The sequence below is a fragment of the Coregonus clupeaformis genome, chromosome 8 (genome assembly GCF_020615455.1).
Source record: "Coregonus clupeaformis isolate EN_2021a chromosome 8, ASM2061545v1, whole genome shotgun sequence".
In the NCBI taxonomy this organism is placed as follows: domain Eukaryota; kingdom Metazoa; phylum Chordata; class Actinopteri; order Salmoniformes; family Salmonidae; genus Coregonus; species Coregonus clupeaformis.
Window position 1 is genome coordinate 36,384,648 of NC_059199.1, and position 22,830 is coordinate 36,407,477.

The window sequence follows — 22,830 nt, forward strand, 5'->3', positions numbered from 1 at the left end:
CTCACCTGTGACCTGAACATATGGCACTTAGATGGCTTCACCTTAAGTCCTGCCTGCTCCAATCTGCTGAAAACCTTGTCTAAACGAAAGATTCTGGCATGAACACCGGCCGGTCAATCCGCCTGTCCATGGCACCCGGCTGATCCACCACCGGCTGTCGGTCGGTGGTTGTCGATTGCTGTTTCCGGGTTGTTCGACTTCTCCCTCCATTTTCCCAGGCAGCTAACCAGCTAAAGTTAACCAAGCTCGTGAGTTGCTGTTAGCTAGTTGACGTGCTGATCCCACCGCTGTCACCAATTTGTAACGAACCTGTAAGGCCACCGAAACTCGCCCATTGTTTGTTGACTAGAGTAAACAGTCTAGGACACTAGACTTTATTTGATTTGGATGAACAGACAGTGCACCCCAGCACTGACCCACCGCACAAAACGTCTTCCCAAAAACTTTCCCTCAGCATGCCTCCCACATCATCACATACAGCAACTCATTTGCATAACATTGTGTGATAGGCTGAGAGACTTTTGAATGTGTAAAACATTACAATGTTTAAGTCAAAACTGTAAATTGGCCACTGTCTTGGTAAGCAACTCCAGTGTAGATTTGGCTTTGTGTTGTAGGTTATTGTTCTGATGAAAGGTGAATTCCTCTCCCAGTGTCTGGTGTAAAGCAGACTGAGGCAGGTTTTCCTCTAGGAATTTGACTGTGCTTAGTTCCATTCCATTTATTTTCATCCAGAACAACTCCCCAGTCTTTGCCGATGTCAAGCATACCCATACCATGATGCAGCCACCAACATGCTTGAAGATAAGGAGGCAGTTAGTGATGTGTTGTGTTGGATTTGCCCCAAACATAGTTGAATCTGTGCTTGAAATTCAATACTTGACTGAGGGACCTTACAGATGTTGTATGTATGGAGGACAAAAGAAGGGGTAGTCCTTCAAAAATCATGTCAACCCATATTATTTCACACCGAGTGAGTGCATAACTTATGTGATTTGTTAAGTCACATTTTACTTCTGAACTAATTTAGGCTTGACGAAACAAAGGATGTGAATACTTATGCAACAACTATATATTTGTTATAAAACGTTTATTAATTTGTCAATTGTACAATAATTTTCTTTTCACTTTGACAGAGTATTTTGTTTAGTTCAATGACAGAAAAATGCAATTAAATCTATTTCAATCCCACTTTGTAACACAACAAAATGTGAAAAAAGTTCAGTAGACTTTTGCATAAGTATTCATATATAAATAAATACAACTAAACTAAATATGGCTCTGTGTATGGGTGGTTTCCTAACAAATTAGCTTAGCAAAGGAGGTAGTGAGGTCAGAAATGTTTGTTTTTAAATCTGTCATTACCTGACTCATAGTTTGAGACTGCATCAGAATGGGAGTGTACTAAAAGTGCATCATGCCATCTTTTCTGCCACTACTGGGAAACACTAGACAATAAAACGCTCCAAACTGGAGTACACAGTGGAAACTGAGTACGTCGTCACTATGAAGCTCTAGGAAATACACAAACTACAAATAAGGGATTTTGATAATTCATCCAGATTATTTCCCTTACAGTTGATTATTTATATATTTTTAGTCATAATCTAATAGGTGTTAGACTAGTCTACATTGCACAGCAATGACATGTTCTTCTAACCTTATCTTTTCATCTGCACTACCATTTCTGGTTTTGCATGAACTTGAACAATCGATCATTGTGTCCATATTGACTGTTGTAGGAAGTTATCACCTGTTCAAGTTATCAGGAGTTAGTAGCCATTAAATAAACAGCTCCCTGGTAGTAAATCATATTGTAAAGTGGTTATCCCACTGGCTATAATGTGAATGCACCAATTTGTAAGTCACTCTGGATAAGAGCATCTGCTAAATGACGTAAATGTAAATGTAAATTATTTAGAATTGTACGTGTGTGAGGGTGGTTGTTTATGCTGCCATGGAGAAAGTGTTATACTTTCAGAGCCATATTTGGTTACTTTGGGAGAGTTTTGCACTTACCTGAATCAAATCAAATCAAATTTTATTGGCCACATGCGCCGAATACAACAGGTGCAGACATTACAGTGAAATGCTTACTTACAGCCCTTAACCAACAGTGCATTTATTTTTAACAAAAAAGTAAAAATAAAACAACAACAAAAAAAGTGTTGAGAAAAAAAGAGCAGAAGTAAAATAAAATAACAGTAGGGAGGCTATATATACAGGGGGGTACCGGTGCAGAGTCAATGTGCGGGGGCACCGGCTAGTTGAGGTAGTTGAAGTAATATGTACATGTGGGCAGAGTTAAAGTGACTATGCATAAATAATTAACAGAGTAGCAGCAGCGTAAAAGGATGGGTGGGGGGGCAGTGCAAATAGTCAGGGTAGCCATGATTAGCTGTTCAGGAGTCTTATGGCTTGGGGGTAGAAGCTGTTGAGAAGTCTTTTGGACCTAGACTTGGCACTCCGGTACCGCTTGCCGTGCGGTAGCAGAGAGAACAGTCTATGACTAGGGTGGCTGGAGTCTTTGACAATTTTGAGGGCCTTCCTCTGACACCGCCTGGTATAGAGGTCCTGGATGGCAGGAAGCTTGGCCCCAGTGATGTACTGGGCCGTACGCACTACCCTTTGTAGTGCCTTGCGGTCGGAGGCCAAGCAGTTGCCATACCAGGCGGTGATGCAACCAGTCAGGATGCTCTCTATGGTGCAGCTGTAGAATTCTCCTGAGGGGGAATAGGCTTTGTCGTGCCCTCTTCACGACTGTCTTGGTGTGTTTGGACCATGATAGTTCGTTGGTGATGTGGACACCAAGGAACTTGAAGCTCTCAACCTGTTCCACTACAGCCCTGTCGATGAGAATGGGGGCGTGCTCAGTCCTCTTTTTTTTTCCTGTAGGACTGTTACTGTAAATGTTACTACTACTTACTTGGAAGGATTTTGTTTATACTTTTCCATTGACTGATTAAAATAATACACACCACCTGCATCAGTTAGGGCTTACATGCCCTTCGGTGTGTCTGGACTTCTCATGGCTCTATGATAATCAGTACAACGCTGACATCTAGAGGCTAAACACAGGCATAATGTTTGTTACATTGTTAGACGTGACATCTCCAGTGGTGTAAAGTACTTAAGTAAAAATACTTCAAAGTACTACTTTACTATTTATATATTTGAAAACTTTTACTTCACTACATTCCTAAAGAAAATAAATGTAATTTTTCCTCCATACATTATCCCTGACACCCAAAAGTACTCGTTACATTTTGAATGCTTAGCAGGACAGGAAAATGGTCCAATTCACCAGAAAATCCCTGATCTCTGATCTGGCAGACTCACTAAACACAAAAGCTTTGTTTGTAAATTATGTCTGAGTGTTGCAGCGTGTCCCTGGGTATCCATAAATAAATAAAATTGTGCTGTCTGGTTTGCTTAATATAAGGAACTTGAAATTATTTATACTTTTGATACTTAAGTATATTTAAAACCAAATACTTTTAGACTTTCACTCAAGTAATATTTGACTGGGTGACATTCACTTGAGTCATTTTCTATTAAGATACATATCTTTACTTTTACTCAAGTATGACAATTGGGTACTTTTCCCACCACTGGACATCTCATTGCTATGAAAGTTGACTTTATTTAAAACGATCACCGTTACATATTCATTTATACGTTTAGAAAATGTTTTGTCATCCTCATATAACACAACTGAGTGAATCAGAAGTGGCAAGGAGCTGATGGCCAGGTTGTCAGGTAGTTTTGTTTATTTGTATTATTAACAAATACAATGTCATACAGCAACAACGGGACAAGTCACATACCAAGATATACAAAACTTCATACATTGTTGAACATATACACTATAGGCATTTTAACATTTCAGGGTGGGATCTCTGCTAGTTTTAAAGTTAAGCCCATTTTATACAGAGAAATTGGCATCGTATGCAATGTAACCAATCACAGCCCTCCTTTACTTGTATCATTGCACATCCTGAAACCATTTTGAAACCATTTTCACATTCATTCTGTTTGTAATGCTTCCCAATTGGATCCTAACTCTAAAAAGGTAGCAGAGATCCTACTCTGGAACTTTGACATGCCTGTGACTCAGGGCTCTCCAACCCTGTTCCTGGAGAGCTACCCTCCTGTATGTTTTCGGTCCAACCCCAGTTGTAAATAACCTGATTCAGTTTATCAACCAGCTAATTATTAGAATCAGGTGTGCTAGATTAGGGTTGTAGCGAAAACCTACAGGATGGAACCTCTCCAGGAACTGGGTTAGAGAGCCCTGCTGTAGAGTATATTATGTTAAAAAATATTGGAAAATTAGCTAAAGCAAAAATTATGATTTTTAAATATTCATAAATGAATGTAAGAATAATAAATAAATAAAATACTACTCATATTACAGAGAAAGTGGTACCAATTTGTGTAGCACCTACAGATGAAACATTATGGAGTCTTAAAGGAGGCCCGGTTAAGGCCAAAATGTCAAACATTCAAACTTCAATTAATTATTTCTCAATTATGCTTTAAGATACAAATGTCAAATATATTGTCAACAATCCTTCCTCCAAAGGACCATTCTTAATGAAAATCATGTCCTTTTTCTGTTCTTGTTTCGTGAAGAATGACCCTGTTGGAGAGCTGAGGCAGCTCGGTGCTGGCCATTCCGGACTGCACCAGGTAGACTTGTTGTAGATAATGATCCTCCATCCATAGCATGGACCTGCTGACTGTCTGTCTTCCTGTTTGGTTGGGTGTCTATCCAAGCCAGTTAAAGTAAACAGCCTTCTCCCAGCCTCTGCTGCCAAATCACAGCTGAGTGTAGGATGTTTACATTAACTGTAGTCTTAGCACTGTATGGTGTCCTCCAGAGTATTGTCATGATTAAGCTGTATGAACCAGCCGAGGTGTGGAAATTACACCTGAGATGCACAGATTAACAGTTGTCATCATAAGTTCATTTAAGCATTCCATTGAGATCAGTAGAGAAGTGTTCTTCAATTTTGGTCCAGGAGACCCACAGGGTGTGCACTGACGGCTTCCGATTCAGCCCACTGAGCTCAGCACTGTGGTCTTGACCATTAGCTATCTTACATCAGGTGTGTTAGTCATGCTGGAGTGGCACAAAAGCCTCCACATCTTATGGGTCCCCAGGACCAGGGTTGAAGGACATTGAACTATGGCATTGGTAAGGATGCAGACTGTGGTAGTAACAGTGTCATTAGCAGGTCAAGCACCACATCGTACTGGTCTGTTTCCCAGTAGGAGCTGGAGGCAGCCAGCAGCAGCAAACACCTGACTGAAAGCTCTGATGATGGAGAACAGATTCCAGTCGGGGATGTTTACAGCCCCAAACAGCCCTCGTTTGGCACAAACCAGGTGGAATAACATACATGCATCTTATTTGACAGTTTGCATGATCAACAAAAAAATGCATACCACTTGCATCTTCAAAATAGCCCAATTAACAGTTACACTGATCACAACGCAAGATATTGTGATGTAAAGTCTAGCCTACGATTGGGGTCAAACATAGCAATCCACACACGACACAGCTCTATCCCATTTATCAAAAAGCTTTGTTCAGATATGGGTGTGTTTCGGGAGAGGCATTGTGGAGATGTGTTTAGGGTCAGAGGGTCACCAGAGCCCCAGGGCTGAGTCAGAAATGGCACCCTATTCCTATATAGTGCACTACTTTGGTAGAAAGTAGTGCACTATAGGGAATAGGGTGCCATTTTGGATGCACACCATCACGACTACCCCAAAGCAGATGTGGTAGAACTCTGATTCCCAGCCATGATGCCCAGGCCACCGGTTGGTCTAACAATGGGCCTGGGTCAGGAGAGCAGTGACACGGTCCTCCACCGAGGATCAACTCCTGGCCCCTTGTTCTCCCAACCCAATGTGCCACAGTCTGGTCAGCTGAGAAACAACGCGGTCATCTGGAAAACATTGACATGAGGGGCCAGGGAGGATGGATGGAGGATGTTGCTCAAGTGATCGCCAAATGGCACCCTATTCCCTATATAGTGTACTACTTTTGACCAGGGCCCATTCTGAATCACTTGAGGAACATCCTTGATCTCCCAAGCCAAGCACAATTGACTAAGACAACATACATCAATAAAGTACATTGAATTAATACAATGGCATAACTGAGGACAACATGAAACAAATCAAATCACATCAAATGAAGATGCCCCAAATTACAAGCTTTGTTTTGACATTGACTTGACTGGAGGGAATTTTGTCCTTGTCTGAACTTGGACTGTTGACACTGCTAACACCATGCGAGAACCCTCATCATGATTATACATACAAAGAAGAGCATAACACTTTATGAGATAAAGGAACGCTATCATTGACACTAATTTGCCCCAACTAGCTACTAGCCAACAGTATACAGCTGGCTGGCTAACTTAGCCAAGAATGATGAGTGTCCTTCCATAAATAAGTAACAGGAGTCATACACGGCACAAGTAAACACGCATTCTATGTATGCCGATGCCTGTAGCTACCTAGCTAGCTACCTAAATGTGGCTAACAAGCTCAAAATCAGCAAGAACATACTTTCCCTTTGGTGATGTTGTTGTTTGACAAGGTTATTGGACAACAAGCGGTCTACTTTGTGCTAGCTAGCTACTTTGCTAGCTAACGTTAACTAGTTATTATGGTAAATGTTAGCTAACTAAGCAATTCAGTGAATGAGGTGTCAAGTAGTTATTCTCCCTTGCTACCCGAGTCTTCCTTCAACTGTTTGTAAAAACAGTATATCACAGTGGCTGTAAAGTCAGCCCTTGAAGATTAGCTAGCTAACTTTGCTGTCTAGCTAACAGTAGCTAGCTTGCTAAGTAGTTAGCTAGCTAACGGTTTTTTACTGATATGACATGACAATTCCTTACCACCAGCTTCTCCGTCTATTCCCAGACAAATAAAACGCGGTCTTCACAACAAACCACTTCACCTACTTTTACTTTTACTTTTGTTTCTACAACAGTTTAAAACTGCTTTCTCCAGTTTGTTTCCGTTTCACTCACTTTATTTTGACCTTTGGTTACCCGACACTGATATTGACGTCATTGTCATGGAAACAGAACTCCGCCTACATCTTCTTATTCTGCTACTGCTGCTGTTGCTGCTGCTGCTGCTGCTGCTTCTTCTTTCATGTGGCTTTCCGACAGACAAGGCGCTTTCTTGCGTATTGCTGACTTTCCCAGGTCGGAGTTTGAATTGCACATTTTGGTCACAAAAAAGGTAAAAAGGGGAAGGGGAAAAATAGGCATTGCACCACCATCTAACCCTGCACATATAAACCAGTATCTCCCAAAAACCCATCACCCCATCCCGCTACTTTGTCCCTAACATATCCTACACTAGGCCGAAGGCCTGGAAGAATGGAATCCCTTCTCTCAAACCCCCCTGTAGATCTTCAGCACTAAAATCTCTCACACCCAAACATATTTTCTGCTGCTACCACATCCATCCAACCTGGACTCAGGGGTAGACATTACATAGTAAATGTAAATCTATCTCCCTCTATTTAGTATGATATGTTATGTTTCATATGGTATGTATTAATTTGTGGATTTCCATCAGCCATTTTGTATGATATATTATGAATTGCAATTTGTACAATGTGTTACGCATTTGCACTATGTATGATATGACACAAATTCCAATTTGTTGTGGCTAACGTTAGCTAGGTGGCTAACGTTAGCTAGGCGGCAAACATTAGCTTGGCTAGAGGTTAGGGTCAGGGGTTAAGGTTACGGTTAGGAGTTACATTACGGTTAGGGTTAGGGGAAGGGTTAACTAAGATGCTAAGTAGTTGCAAAGTTGCTAATATGCTAAAGTTGTCAGTGATGAGATTCGAACCTGCAACCTTTGGGTTGTTAGACATTCATGTTATACACCCACTCATCCACTCCGCCCAACCACCCTCATTTCCTTTTTGCCTTAAGTAACCTTCTGTCTTATGTAACCATACCAAACATAATATATCATACTACTTTGAGTGTGCTGGATTTACATTTACTATGTTACATCTAGTCTATGAGACCAGGCTGGGATTTCCGCTCAATCAGTGTAGTACAGTTACATTTACATTACATTTCAGTCATTTAGCAGACGCTCTTATCCAGATCGACTTACAGTTAGTGAGTGCATACATTATTTTTTATTTTTTATTTTTCATACAGGCCCCCAGTTAATAACCATGACAATATATGCAAGAAATCCAACCTTACTCAAACTCATCCTCTCTGGATATCTCTTCAGGCCTACTCACTGAGGGGCTCCCACACGGAATCCCTCAGCCTTGGGCTATACTCTACTCTCCTCACCGCCTCAGCATAGGAAACCTGCCCCACAAACACTGGCTCAACCTGTCTCTCGCACAGGGCACTTCAGATCCAAAACTGCATGGGTGCCCCCACAGTTGACACACAGTGCTTTCTTTACCCCAACTTTACACTCCCTCTGACTATGCCCTCCTGCACACTACTCACGTTGTGGGATCTCCCTTCTACACACTGCTGCAACAAGTCCGAAACCTTAGCACCTAAAGCACTATAGCGGGTTCGGAACAAAAGTGCTCGCTGATTAGCTGACAACCTAACCTGACCTTATCAACTCTGTATCAAAGTTGAACAAGACAGACAGGGTACCCAGTGAGCAAAATGACGTATTTTAGACATCACTACACTGGGCAGTGAGCAAAATGACGTCTTTCAATATACCCTACCATTAAAAGGGGGCTGAACTCACAGTTTTCCTCCTCCTCATTAAGAAATTCGACTGCGGAGATGAAATTTGCATCTTTAGTGGTGTGGTTTAATGTGTATGTGTTATGTTCGCTATAGCCTACCCTGACAGTATTGTTGTTTGTTCCTCTTCACTCACCGTAGTTGAGATATCCCTAACAGCCACTGTACCAAAAGTACTTTGGAACTTTGGCTAAAGGAATGACAGTTGTGCTTATGGTGGTAACATTAGCTCATGAATGTGAGGATGTTTGAGTTGGATAAAACCCAGGCTGTTTATAAAGAACAGGTCTTGTTCGTTCAACATAACATTGGCGATGTTATGTTTCTTGTATGTGTCGTTGTCTCATGTCACCCAAACAAGTCCGAGGCACTGCGTGTAATGACATAATTGGGTAGTTCTGCTGTCTGTATAGAAATGGATGGGCTGTAGGTTGATTCTGCTACTACAATTGGATAGCGTGCAGCTGTTTCACCGTTCACCCTTTTTACATGACAATTCTCCTTGCATGTTTTGCTCTGATCATTTAGATGGGTGCTGCTAGCTGTCCCGTGTTAGTGGGAAAGTGGGTATGATTGAAATCCAAACCCAACCCTAAAATATCCAAGGACATCGGAGACGTCATAAATTCCTTAATTCTCACAAATCTCTGTTTTGTAAAATAATGACATTATGACTAAAGTTATCCTACTTACACTTTTTAGTACATTTTGGGAAAATAATTGATGATTATGACTATTACCGATGCCACATAGGCTGTTTTCAACTAGATACTTTTTTGGGGGGGGTTCAGTTCCTCTTTAATATTAATAACTCCCTTATTACACTCTTTGAGGAAGGAGAGGATATTCTTAATTGGCAGATCACTTTTGGAAACTTCCCAGGAACCAAAATAACTCTGTCTAACATTACCATATCACATCCCAGTTTCTGTCTTAGACCATCAGTTCCAGACAAAGTCATTTCTGAAATATATATGAAGACACACATGACGAACTGAACTAGACATATGGAAATTATTATTCTCAGAAAGTGACTCCTTGTAGATATGGGACTCTCATGTTGCTTGGCAACAGTGCTAGTTTATATTGAATGATAAAATGTCTGGAATAATCATAATCTATTATCTTAATTGACATGAGACTACAAATGAATGTTTCAGTGTATGGCAAGCATAGCTACTTATTCACCTGAGACGTGTCTGCTCTGCCTCAACTGCCTTTCATATATAAAATAAACATATCAGCAACCGTTTTTTTCGATTTGAATGGGAGCCCACAATTTAACACACATTACTGTGCTACAAAAATATTTTTGGTTTTATTGTTACTTCCAACACATGCAACTCCAATATTTCTGGCAATCATGCTGTGTTTTCCCAAAACATTCCATCAACAAGATGAACACAGAAACTGACATTGAAATTCCTCTCTCAAATAGTGTAACAAATCACAAAACCCCCAAAATAAAACATGTCTACTGTATACTGGATGATAATGAAACAACTAGCGATGTTGTTGACCTTGGTAGAGGTCCTCCATTGTATCAAGCGTCCCCCATGGCCCTCAATCAATGGGAATAAAAAGGCTCTCATCCAAGAAGCGCTGCAATCCAATACTACGTCACCCAAAAACCCTCAAAGATCATTGTGACATCAGTTATTGATTACCAAATCGGAAAAAGAGTTCCATGTCATGACCTGATGTCTGCAGAACACAATTTGATGATTTCTCCAGAGGTGGTATCTGCATTATTGAAGAGGAAGCCTTATAAGGCCGGAGGATTTTAGTGTCTCTTGACTTGTTTCCGATAGTATAATATAACCCATCTGCCTCTCTCAGTGTAACACAATCAGTCTGTCTATCAAAACACCACGGCCATCATGGTGCCTGAGTTGGTAACCTCACTCCTCAGCTTAAAATGTCATCAAATTGCTAGCTTATAAATTGCTAGCTTTTAGGTGGCTAAGAGGTTGTCAATAAGGCAGTCGTGTGTTTGCAAGACAGAGGTCCCAAGATCCAGTCTTGGTGTGAGCTGGTGAGGAAGGAAGAGGTACTGTTAAGCAAGCAGTGTGATGTATGTTACAGATGCATGTTACAGTGGTGACGTCAGAATCGGATCAACGGCTGGGGTTGCTATGGAGTGAGTTTAGAGGGGTGAGTGTAAACGGGGCTATTGGGTCATCATGATCGGATCATGTAAACCCCATGTTAATGCAAGGTGTATCCTGGGCTTCATTGTCATGGCATTTAACTGGTGCTGCTATATTCTACTAAGAAGCCGTGTTATAGGACAAAACTCAGTCACCATTAGTCCTGAGAGTCCCAGGCTAACAGCCCTAAACCAAGCATAGAAGCAATCCCCAACTGAGCCCCTCTTTCAAATCGCATCAATTCAGGACTTCCTGGTATGGGATGCCCTGAAGACAGAACTCACAGCCACAACCATTCCATAGTCCATTTGATTCTCAGGTGTTTCTTTCTGTCCTCTTCCCTATCCATTTGTCATTGCGTGTTGGAATTACGATCCAACAGAGAGCTTGTTGGGATCCCAGCGCAACCCTCCCTGTAAGCAATACACCTCCTTGCCCCCCGTAGAACCTGGCTCTCAGTCTCAGCCCATTCAGACTAATGTGAGAAATATGCCCCAACACGTAATGTCCTTCATTTGTCTCTAGTTTACAGCGATTTGTCAGTGTAACTTCCTTCTCATTAAACTCAATGAAAATGGACCTAAACAAAACAAAACAAACTTCACTGTTTACAGTTTGTTCAACAACAACAACACCTCCTCCATTTAGAGACCCTGGCTGCCTCATTCTGGATGTTGTCAGTTCTCCTTGCCTGTCACGCCCTGGCTCTGGGGACTCTTAAATGTTGAGCCAGGGTGTGGATTTTCATTGTTTAGTTTTCTATGTTTTTGTTCTAGATCGTGTTGATCTATGTTGGCCAGGGTGGTTCCCAATCAGAGACAGCTGTAGCTCGTTGTCTCTGATTGGAGACCATACTTAGGCAGCCTGTTGGCACCAGTTAGTTTGTGGGATCTTGTTCCGTAAAGGTTTGTGTTGTTGTAACCTCAGGACTTCATGTATCGTTCGTTTTGTTGTTTTGTTCATGTGTTGTGTACTAAATAAAATGTGCGCTTATCATGCTGCGCCTTGGTTCCACGAGTCATCAGTCAACGTCCGTGACAGAAGATCCCACCTAAAGAGGACCAAGCAGCGTGTCCAGGAACAGACAGCCTGGACTTGGGAGGAGATTCTGGATGGGAAGGGATCCTGGACTTGGGAAGAGATTCAGGCCGGAATGGATCGCCGTCCTTGGGAGGAGACTGTGGAGGCGCGCTACAGAGAGGAGCAGCGGCAACGCAGAGGGTACCGGCCGAGGAGGAAGCCCGAGAGACAGCCCCAATAATTTTTTTTGGGGGGGCTAAAAGGGTGGTTGGCAGAGCCTAGAGTTAGAGCAGAGCCAACTCCCCGTACTCAGGCTAGGAAGCGTGAGACTGGGCAGGCTGCCACGTACTGTGCCGCGAGTGTTCCGGCACAGTCCTGTACGTCCGGCGCTAGCACCACGCACGTGTCGTGCTAAGATAGGCATGCAGCCAGGATGGGGTGTGCCGGCTCAACGCTCGTGGCCTCCAGTACGCCTCCTCGGTCCCGTATATCCTGCACCAGTGCCACGTGCTGTAGCGCCAGTACGAGTGCACAGCCCTGTACGTCCTGTGCTGATGCCTCCCACATATTGTGTGGAAATAGGCATTCAGCCAGGACGGGTTGTGTCAGCTCTCCGCTCCAGACCTCCAGTCCGCCTCCACAGTCCGGCCCGGCCCGTTCCGGCTCCCCGCACCAAGCCAGTGGTGCGTGTTCCCAGTCCAGCCCGGCCTGTTCCTGCTCCCCGCACCAAGCCAGTGGTGCGTGTTCCCAGTCCAGCCCGGCCTGTTCCTGTCCCTCGCACCAAGCCAGTGGTGCGCGTCGCCAGCCCGGTCCGGCCTGTTCCTGTCCTCGCACCAAGCCAGTGGTGCGGCGTCGTCAGCCGGTCCGGCCCGTTCCTGCTCCACGCACCAAGCCAGTGGTGCGCGTCGCCAGCCCGGTCCGGCCTGTTCCTGCTCCCCGCACCAAGCCAGTGGTGCGCGTCGTCAACCCGGTCCGGCCCGTTCCTGCTCCCTGCACCAAGCCAGTGGTGCGCGTCGTCAGCCCGGTCCGGCCCGTTCCTGCTCCCCGCACCAAGCCAGGGGTGCGCGTCGTCAGCCCGGTCCGGCCCGTTCCTGCTCCCCGCGCCAAGCCAGTGGTGCGTGTGTCCAGTCCGGCACGGCCCGTGCCTGTTCCACCGGTGCCTGGTCCGGCACCGGTCAGCTGCTCCACTCCGGAGTCAGAGCAATCCGCTCCACCGGTGTCCAGTCCAGCTCCGGCCAGCGGCTCCCGTCCGGAGCCGGTAAGGTTTGGTCCACCGTCGTCGGGTCCAGCTCCAGTCAGCGGGGCCAGACCAGACCAGGGGCGCAACGGGGAGGTGGAGAAAAGGTGGTGGTCACGCCCGGAGCCGGATCCGCCTCCGAGGGGGTACTGTCACGCCCTGGCTCTGGGGACTCTTAAATGTTGAGCCAGGGTGTGGATTTTCATTGTTTAGTTTTCTATGTTTTTGTTCTAGATCGTGTTGATCTATGTTGGCCAGGGTGGTTCCCAATCAGAGACAGCTGTAGCTCGTTGTCTCTGATTGGGGACCATACTTAGGCAGCCTGTTGGCACCAGTTAGTTTGTGGGATCTTGTTCTGTAAAGGTTTGTGTTGTTGTAACCTCAGGACTTCACGTATCGTTCGTTTTGTTGTTTTGTTCGTGTGCTGTGTACTAAATAAAATGTACGCTTATCACACCTTGGTTCCACGAGTCATCAGTCAACGTCTGTGACATTGCCTTTAAAGGAGGAGAGGAAAAATGAATTTGTCGTTAAATCCATCAGTCCTGAGTTGATTGAAACAGTGTTGATTCCAGGAGAGGAGAGGGGGATGAGAAGGAGAGGAGAGGGAAATGAAGAGCAGAGCAGAGGGGGATGAGACGGAGAGGAGACGGGCATGTACTGTATATCATTAGTCCTTGAGTGGTGCTCTGAGGCGCCATTGTCAATAAGCATAGCTGCTGTGTGTGTGTGTGTGTGTGTGTGCAGGCGCATGCGTGCTTGTGTGTGATGCCGTCGTCAATATACGGAGCCATCGGTCGGTCTGGTGGGAGTAATTATTGCAGTATGAATCTGTCGAAGAGGGAATGTTATACCATCCCCCACAGCCTCATTATCCTGGATGACAATGATGAGGGGAATTTCACACAGAAAGCAAAGGCTGCAAAGAGTGGCAGATATGAGTTAAAACTATTGTATGTGTGGTGTTTTTGTCTTATAATGCTTTTGATCTTAAATCAAAGTTCACTGTGGTTGATATGGTAGCTAACTTCAGGAAACATGTGCCACAAAAGCCTGAAACAACCCTCACTGCCCTGTCCTGCCCCATCCTGATTTAAATTACCCGATCTTGCCCCATCCTGTCCCAATCTTACCTTATCCTCTCCTATTTTACCCCATCATGTCCCATCCTATCACATACAGCCCCATCCTGTCCCAGTTTGCCCCATCCTACCTCCCCTGCCACATCCTGTCTCATCCTACCCCACCCTACCTCCCCTGCCTTCACCTACCCCATCCATTCCCAGTCACCCCATCCTGACCTATCTAGCCTCCCCTGCCACCTCTACCCTTTCCTATATACAGTGAGGGAAAAAAAGTGTAAGTGTTTTGTACGTTTGCCCACTGACAAAGACATTATCAGTCTATAATTTTTATGGTAGGTTTATTTGAACAGTGAGAGACATAATAACAACAAAAAAAACCAGAAAAACGCATGTCAAAAATGTTATAAATGGATTTGCATTTTAGTGAGGGAAATAAGTATTTGACCCCCTCTCAATCACAAAGATTTCTGGCTCCCAGGTGTCTTTTATACAGGTAACAAGCTGAGATTAGGAGCACACTCTTAAAGGGAGTGCTCCTAATCTCAGCTTGTTACCTGTATAAAAGACACCTGTCCACAGAAGCAATCAATCAATCAGATTCCAAACTCTCCACCATGGCCAAGACCAAAGAGCTCTCCAAGGATGTCAGGGACAAGATTGTAGACCTACACAATGCTGGAATGGGCTACAAGACCATCACCAAGCAGCTTGGTGAGAAGGTGACAACAGTTGGTGCGATTATTCGCAAATGGAAGAAACAAAAAATAACTGTAAATCTCCCTCGGCCTGGGGCTCCATGCAAGATCTCACCTCGTGGAGTTGCAATGATCATGAGAACGGTGAGGAATCAGCCCAGAACTACACGGGAGGATCTTGTCAATGATCTCAAGGCAGCTGGGTCCATAGTCACCAAGAAAACAATTGGTAACACACTACGCCGTGAATGATTGAAATCCTGCAGCGCCCGCAAGGTCCCCCTACTCAAGAAAGCACATATACAGGCCCGTCTGAAGTTTGCCAATGAACATCTGAATGATTCAGAGGATAACTGGGTGAAAGTGTTGTGGTCAGATGAGACCAAAATCGAGCTCTTTGGCATCATCTCAACTCGCCGTGTTTGGAGGAGGAGGAATGCTGCCTATGACCCCAAGAACACCATCCCCACCGTCAAACATGGAGGTGGAAACATTATGCTTTGAGGGTGTTTTTCTGCTAAGGGGACAGGACAACTTCACCGCATTAAAGGGACGATGGACAGGGCCATGTACTGTCAAATCTTGGGTGAGAACCTCCTTCCCTCAGCCAGGGCATTGAAAATGGGTTGTGGATGGGTATTGCAGCATGACAATGACCCAAAATACACGGCCAAGGCAACAAAGGAGTGGCTCAAGAAGAAGCACATTAAAGATCCTGGAGTGGCCTAGCCAGTCTCCAGACTTTAATCCCATAGAAAATCTGTGGAGGGAGCTGAAGGTTCGAGTTGCCAAACGTCATGCTCGAAACCTTAATGACTTGGAGAAGATCTGCAAAGAGGAGTGGGACAAAATCCCTTCTGAGATGTGTGCAAACCTGGTGGCCAACTACAAGAAACGTCTGACCTCTGTGATTGCCAACAAGGGTTTTGCCACCAAGTACTAAGTCATGTTTTGCAGAGGGGTCAAATACTTATTTCTCTCATTAAAATGCAAATCAATTTATAACATTTTTGACATGCGTTTTTCTGGATTTTTTTGTTGTTATTCTGTCTCTCACTGTTCAAATAAACCTACCATTAAAATTATAGACTGATCATGTCTTTGTCAGTGGGCAAACGTACAAAATCAGCAGGGGATCAAATACTTTTTTCCCCCTCACTGTACCCAATGGCCTTGGAGAATTTATGTTTTGTGTTAAGTAAGCCTGAAGCTACTCATGTTCTCACTCCATCAATAGCAAATACATTAACAATATCCAGTGGCTGCAAACACTCTATTAATTTACCACGGCCTGTCCCTACAGGGGCAGAGGGACAGTTGGAGGCAACGAGGTGGATCCTCTTACTCCTCCCTGGGACACGGCGTCGACTCGCTGCTGGGGGATCGATGCCCATTTAGCTGGGCTGGGTGAGAGGCTGGGCTGGGGGGAGAGGGAGGCTGGGCTGGGGGGAGAGGAAGAGAGGCTGGGCTGGGGGGTGAAGGAGACTGGGCTGGGGAAGAGGGAGAGGGGCTGGGGGAGAGAGAGAGGCTGGGCTGGGGGAAAAGGGAAACTGGGCTGGGGGAAGAGGGAGAGAGGCTGGGCTGGGGGGAGAGGGAGACTGGGCTGGGCTGGGGGAGAGGGAGACTGGGCTGGGGGGAGAGGGAGACTGGGCTGTGGGAAGAGGGAGAGAGGCTGGGCTGGGGGGAGAGGGAGGCTGGGCTGGGGGAGAGGGAGACTGGGCTGGGGGAGAGGGAGAGAGGGTGGGCTGGGTGGAGAGGGGAGCGAGACTGTGCTGGGGGAGAGGGAGTCTGGGCTGGGGGAAGAGGGAAAGAGGCTGGGCTGGGAGGGAGAAGGAGACTGGGCTGGGAGGGAGAAGGAGAGAGGCTGGGCTGGGGGGAGAGGGAGAGGGAGAGGGAGAGGGGCTGCTGAGAGAGGCTGGGCTGGGGGGAGAGGGAGACTGGGCTTGGGGAACAGAGAGAGAGGCTGGGCTGGGGGAGAGGAAGGCTGGGATGGAGAGAGAGGGTCTGAGAGCGAGAGGCTGGGCTTGGAAAAGGGGACGCAATCCTGGACAGCACATCCCTTTCATCTCCGCTGCGTCTGCTCTGCTGTGGCTCTTAGGTGGTGGGCAGTGTCACTCGAGACCTGGAGAACCAGGAGCACTCTGAGCTGGAGGCAGGGGGCTTCCTCCTCCCTGGCTGCCTGTCTGCCTCCCTCTCCCCCCAGCGCAGCCTCCCTCTTCCCGCAGTCCCCTGCCTCCAGCTCAGAGTGCTCCTGGTTCTCCAGGTCTCGAGTGACACTGCCCACTACCTAAGAGCCCCAGCAGAGCAGACGCAGCGGAGACAAAAGGGATGTGCTGTCCAGGATTGTAGAGGACAGGGGTAATGGATACTGTGGGCCCTGATCCATGGCAGAAGGCTAAGACCTCCATTGACAGTTAATTGTTAGGCAGACATTGAGCCATTTAACACTTGGAGAAGAAGTAGCTCTTCTCTGGCTTCCAGTGGATTTGATCCTCTTAGGTTGACATGGGCTGCATCTCAAATGGCCTCCTATTCCCTATGTACTGCACTACTTTGGACCAGAGCCCTGGTAGTAAAAGGAATAGGGTGCCATTTGGAATGCACACATGGTAACCTTTAGCTCACATTCAGGGAGAAGCACACAGGAAACTACCTCTCACATACAGGGGAATGAAAGGGCAGTGTACATGTTACGGCAAATACAATATATTCAACAAGTCACTCTGGCATGTACAACATACAAAATACATTCAACACATTCCAAATATAGTGACATGATTCTCAATATTCACTATAATGTTGAGTTGCACCCCAATTTCAGTCAAGGAACAGTTGCATGCAATTATTGTGGATAGTCAGATTAATAAATTATAATAGTTCGATTTTGGGAAGCATATTTGATTCTGAGTTCTGACATATAATGTTTGTATGTGAAAATGATTTCTAAAACGCATACATTCAGTTGTTCTGAACTCACTTCACTCGCGATAAAGAGGGAGGCTCGCTCGGCTGGATTAGCACATGGGTAGATCAAATACATTGCTGGAACGCCGATTAAGGTGTTTACATGTCCTAATAATTAGAAAGATTACATTTTACATTTTACATTTTAGTCATTTAGCAGACGCTCTTATCCAGAGCGACTTACAGGTAGTGAGTGCATACATTATTATTATTGGACGTGAGACGGTGTGTGGAGAGATATATAGATAATCGGTTTTATTCGTTTTTAAGGTTATATACAGATGGTTCAAAGGATCCAGTCAGTGGTAGGGTGGGGGCAGGGGTGTATATCCCAGATTTCAATGTTAGAGTATGTAAGCGGTTAACTAATTATGTGTCAGTGTATGAGGCCAGAGTTGATGGCCATGATTCTAGGTCTGAGATGGGTGGAGGAGGTGCAGCTACAGTGTTGAGTAGTGTGAAGAGGGGCAGGTCAGATAGGGGAGACTTGTTTGTGGAAATGATGGTGCTGTTAATGGGATTGGAGAGGATGGGCGTGGTGGTGAGCTTTTGCTGGGTTTCCGCCCATGTCGGTGCGGAGGGTAATGAGAAGGCTGATGTGGTGGCTAAGAGTGCTGTGAGGAGAGAGGGGGTAGCTATTCAGGTCCCACTGAGGCGCAGGGAAGTCAAGTCCTTGATCCGGGCAAAAGGGCTCGACCTTTGGAAAAGGGAGTGGGATGCTAGTTGTAAGGGGAGGCAACTTTATCGGATGCACCGGTCAGTAAAGGAAGAGGTGGGGAGTATGGGATGTAGGAGAGAGGAAGTTGTGTGGAGTAGACCACGGTTTGGGCACACAGGTTTGAATGGCACGTTGTAGATGATAGGGAGACATGAAACAGGTCTGTGTGATGAGTGTTTAGTGGAGGAAACATTGGAGCATATGTTGATATTTTGTGAACTGTATGACTTAGATAGGGAGAGATTGTGTAAAAGGGTTTGAGAGGCTGGACGGGGTTGGGGTTTGGGTGGTGTAGTGGGGAGGAAAAGGGAGGGAAGTGGTGTCTAGGGCTCTATTTGACTTTCTTAGAGGAACAGGACTAATTAAGAGAATGTAATGTAGGTAGGTCGTGACTGGCCTCACACTCCAGTACAGTAGGTGCCAGTGTATGTGCCGTAAAAGTTGGATGTGATCCTCCAACCCAATTCCAAAGAAGAAGAATTTCTAGCATGGATGCAGGACACTGTCCCGTCCCACTCCAGGTTATCAAATCTAATTGTATTTGTCACATACATGTGTTTAGCAGATGTTATAGCGGGTGTAGCAAAATGCTTGTGCTTCTAGCTCCGACAGTGCAGTAATATCTAACAATTTCACAACATATACCCAATACACACAAAACTAGTAAGGAATGGGATTTAAGAATATATACATACAGTGGGGAGAACAAGTATTTGATACACTGCCGATTTTGCAGGTTTTCCTACTTACAAACCATGTAGAGGTCTGTAATTTTTATCATAGGTACACTTCAATTGTGAGAGATGGTATCTAAAACAGAAATCCAGAAAATCACATTGTATGATTTTTAAGTAATTCATTTGCATTTTATTGCATGACATAAGTATTTGATCACCTACCAACCAGTAAGAATTCCGGCTCTCACAGACCTGTTAGTTTTTCTTTAAGAAGCCCTCCTGTTCTCTACTCATTACCTGTATTAACTGCACCTGTTTGAACTCGTTACCTGTATAAAAGACACCTGTCCACACACTCAATCAAACAGACTCCAACCTCTCCACAATGGCCAAGACCAGAGAGCTGTGTAAGGACATCAGGGATAAAATTGTAGACCTGCACAAGGCTGGGATGGACTACAGGACAATAGGCAAGCAGCTTGGTGAGAAGGCAACAACTGTTGGCGCAATTATTAGAAAATGGAAGAAGTTCAAGATGACGGTCAATCACCCTCGGTCTGGGGCTCCATGCAAGATCTCACCTTGTGGGGCATCAATGATCATGAGGAAGGTGAGGGATCAGCCCGGAACTACACGGCAGGACTTGGTCAATGACCTGAAGAGAGCTGGGACCACAGTCTCAAAGAAAACCATTAGTAACACACTACGCCGTCATGGATTAAAATCCTGCAGCGCACGCAAGGTCCCCCTGCTCAAGCCAGCGCATGTCCAGGCCCGTCTGAAGTTTGCCAATGACCATCTGGATGATCCAGAGGAGGAATGGGAGAAGGTCATGTGGTCTGATGAGACAAAAATAGAGCTTTTTGGTCTAAACTCCACTCGCCGTGTTTGGAGGAAGAAGAAGGATGAGTACAACCCCAAGAACACCATCCCAACCGTGAAGCATGTAGGTGGAAACATCATTCTTTGGGGATGCTTTTCTGCAAAGGGGACATGACGACTGCACCGTATTGAGGGGAGGATGGATGGGGCCATGTATCGCGAGATCTTGGCCAACAACCTCCTTCCCTCAGTAAGAGCATTGAAGATGGGTCGTGACTGGGTCTTCCAGCATGACAACGACCCAAAACACAGAGCCAGGGCAACTAAGGAGTGGCTCCGTAAGAAGCATCTCAAGGTCCTGGAGTGGCCTAGCCAGTCTCCAGACCTGAAACCAATAGAAAATATTTTGAGGGAGCTGAAAGTCTGTATTTCCCAGCGACAGCCCTGAAACCTGAAGGATCTGGAGAAGGTCTGTATGGAGGAGTGGGCCAAAATCCCTTCTGCAGTGTGTGCAAACCTGGTCAAGACCTACAGGAAACGTATGATCTCTGTAATTGCAAAGAAAGGTTTCTGTACCAAATATTAAGTTCTGCTTTTCTGATGTATCAAATACTTATGTCATGCAATAAAATGCAAATTAATTACTTAAAAATCATCACAATGTGATTTTCTGGATTTTTGTTTTAGATTCCGTCTCTCACAGTTGAAGTGTACCTATGATAAAAATTACAGACCTCTACATGCTTTGTAAGTAGGAAAACCTGCAAAATCGGCAGTGTATCAAATACTTGTTCTCCCCACTGTATATGGACAAGCAATGACAGAGCGGCATGGACTAAGATACAGTAAAATATTATAGAATAGAATGCAGTATATACATATGAGATGAGTAGTGCAAGATATGTAAACATTATTAAAGTGACTAGTGTTCCATTTCTTAAAGTGGCCAGTGATTTCAATAGGCAGCAGCAGCCTCTAATGTGCCAGTGATGGCTATTTAACAGTCTGATGGCCTTTAGATAGAAGCTGTTTTTCATTCTCTCTGTCCCAGCTTTGATGTACCTATACTGACCTCGCCTTCTGGATGATAGTGGGGTGAACAGGCAGTGGCTCGGGTGGTTGATGTCCTTGATGATCTTTTTGGCCTTCCTGTGACATCGGGTGTTGTATGTGTCTTGGAGGGCGGGTAGTTTGCCCCCGGTAATGCGTTCGGCAGACCGAATTTCTTCAGCCTCCTGAGGTTGAAGAGGCTCTGTTGCGCCTTCTTCACCACACTGTCTGCGTGGGTGGACCATTTCAGTTTGTCGGTGATGTGTACGCCAAGGAACTTGAAGCTTTCCACCTTCTCCACTGTGGTCCCGTCGATGTGGATAGGGGGGTGCACCCTCTGCTGTTTCCTGAAGTCCACGATCATCTCCTTTGTTTTGTTGATGTTGAGTGAGAGGTTATTTTCCTGGCACCACACTCCCAGAGCCCTCACCTCCTCCCTGTAGGCGGTCTCGTCATTGTTGGTAATCAAGCCTACTACTGTTGTGTCGTCTGCAAACTTGATGATTGAGTTAGAGGCGTGCTTGGCCACGCAGTCATGGGTGAACAGGGAGTACAGGAGGGGGCTGAGCACGCACCCTTGTGGGGCCCCAGTGTTGAGGATCAGCGAAGTGGAGATGTTGTTTCCTACCTTCACCACCTGGGGGTGGCCCGTCAGGAAGTCCAGGACCCAGTTGCACAGGGCGGGGTTCAGACCCAGGGCCTCGAGCTTAATGATGAGCTTGGAGGGTACTATGGTGTTGAATGCTGAGCTGTAGTCAATGAACAGCATTCTTACATAGGTATTCCTCTTGTCCAGGTGGGGTAGGGCAGTGTGCAGTGTGATGGCGATTGCATTGTCTGTGGCTCTATTGGGGCGGTAAGCCCTTAGAGTGTAGTTGTGTTGTCCAGAGAGTTGTTGTTTGCACAGCTGATTTCTACTTTGAAGTATTGTGCGTCCAAGTAAGTGTTGGAAATATTATCAGGGTTATGTTGGGTTGCCATAGCTCCAAAATAGGGCCGTTGTCATGCCTCCAAGCCTGGTTCTCGACTAAGCTAGTACATTTACGTCATTTAGCAGACGCTCTTATCCAGAGCGACTTACAGTTAGTAAATACATATATATTTTTTTATACTGGCCCCCCGTGGGAATCAAACCCACAACCCTGGCGTTGCAAACGCCATGCTCTATCAACTGAGCTACATCCCTGCCGGCCATTCCCTCCCCTACCCTGGACGACGCTGGGCCAATTGTGCGCCGCCCATGAGTCTCCCGGTCGCAGCCGGCTGCGACAGAGCCTGGATTCAAACCAGGATCTCTAGTGGCACAGTTAGCACTGCGATGCAGTGCCTTAGACCACTGCGCCACTCAGTAGTAGGCCTACCTGTTCTGCGCTAGGTTTATATGTTGAGAGTTGTAAGAAGTTTGCAGAGTTATTTGCTATCTTCCCAGCTAATGCTTGCACTAGTGGTGGGAAACCAAGGCTTTCTGAACCCTTTGGGGCTTTCACCAAATTGTGCCAAAAGACAGTTCATTTTAATACAGTGCACATTAGGGACATCTGCTGGTAAGGAATAAACATAAACATGTTTGATGTTTATAAAGACTTGTTTTCCCATTGCATCCATCAAACGTTTGTGCACATTGGTTAGGTG

General features: G+C 45.5%; 1 long non-coding RNA gene across 1 annotated transcript; it reads right to left on the reverse strand.

Moving 5' to 3' along the window:
- Positions 1-5,564: 5,564 nt before the first annotated feature.
- LOC121571955 lies at positions 5,565-7,036 on the reverse strand. The gene is made up of 2 exons (XR_006001786.1): positions 6,918-7,036; positions 5,565-5,957 (listed from the first exon to the last, which is right to left on the reverse strand). It is a non-coding gene; the product is annotated as an uncharacterized LOC121571955 (long non-coding RNA).
- Positions 7,037-22,830: the final 15,794 nt, after the last annotated feature.